This window comes from Platichthys flesus, chromosome 9 (assembly GCF_949316205.1).
Source record: "Platichthys flesus chromosome 9, fPlaFle2.1, whole genome shotgun sequence".
Taxonomy (NCBI): Eukaryota; Metazoa; Chordata; class Actinopteri; order Pleuronectiformes; family Pleuronectidae; genus Platichthys; species Platichthys flesus.
Window position 1 is genome coordinate 24493338 of NC_084953.1, and position 1282 is coordinate 24494619.

Below are 1282 nucleotides of genomic sequence, written 5' to 3' on the forward strand. Positions count from 1 at the left end.
GATGCAAGAAGATCTGAGGTGATATTTTACACCAATGCTCTGTAGCATATTCCTATTAAAAACACAACAAAGACCAAACAAACATGTCACCAGCCAAATGCAGACAAAATGGAAACTGTTCTGCTTTCATTTTACTGTCATTCTTCGATAATCGCCCGCACACATGGAGACAGAGTGATGCTTGGTTAGCACAAAGGATCTTTTCCTTCTGCAAATGATCCATTTCGACTTTGCCCTGATTCCAGCAAGTCAACATCTTCACAAGAAATATGTTTTAGCCAAGCCCATTAGTTTTCTCTTTCAAAGAACCCTTTGAATAAAACTTTTCAAATAATCCCCTGACTCATTTGCCTGGAACACGAATGATGGAAAACCCAATGTTCTGTCCAGGAAAATATATGTTATTTTTGTCATCATACAATCCAGCAGTGCTGTCTCCACCGAGTTCAATTTGCAGAGTCCAAAGGAGGTGTGCAGAAGCCACGTAAAGAGAGATGAAAATGGAGAAATGGAAGGCTGCTGTCATTCTAAAGGCAAATTTCTCATTAAGGCAGAGTTAAATCAAACCAAGTTGACAATTTAAGGCTGATTAAAGCCAGACATTACAGCAGAGCTGTGATTGTGTAAGGGAGCCCAATCGTTAAAATGCAAGAGGTGATCAAATAGCTGCTATTTCACATCAGGATAAATACACCCATTGTATGTTATATGCTTTTGACATGGTTTCCCTGGAAAACTAAATTATTTCAGGAGATTATTTATTTAGAAAGATTCCTTTATCAATCATAGTCTTTGAGATTGTTTGCATGTTGTTAACATGTCCCTGGTGGTCTAACATGTCCCTGATGGTCTAGTGGCTAGGATTCGGCGCTCTCACCGCCGCGGCTCGGGTTCGATTCCCGGTCAGGGAATTAAGCTATTGAAAACTCAATTGGAATCAAATTTGGGTACATAGGAGAGCATCATGTTGATAATGAATCAGTTGGAGAATGTTACACAATCCTTATCAGTTCAGTTAAACAGGCTGGTCCTTAGTCATCCTGTGAAGGACTGATGATTACTGTAAGTCATAGACCTATCCTGCTGTTGTATGAGAAATTAGGTCCCTGGAAGTTGAGGTGTGGGGAGAGCGTGGCCTAGGGGATAGAGCGGGTGCTCTGCAACAAGAAGGTTGCCGGTTTGAATCCCACTCTATCCCATCTGCATGCCTAAGTGTCCTTGGCAAGATACTGAACCCCTAGATGGCCCCTCATAAAATGATGAGTGTTCTAAAAAATGTAAG

At 41.1% G+C, this 1282-nt stretch overlaps 1 non-coding gene across 1 annotated transcript; it reads left to right on the plus strand.

Annotated features, from left to right (window-relative positions):
• Positions 1-839: 839 nt before the first annotated feature.
• trnae-cuc (transfer RNA glutamic acid (anticodon CUC)) lies at positions 840-911 on the plus strand. Its single transcript has one exon. It is a non-coding gene; the product is annotated as a tRNA-Glu (tRNA).
• Positions 912-1282: the final 371 nt, after the last annotated feature.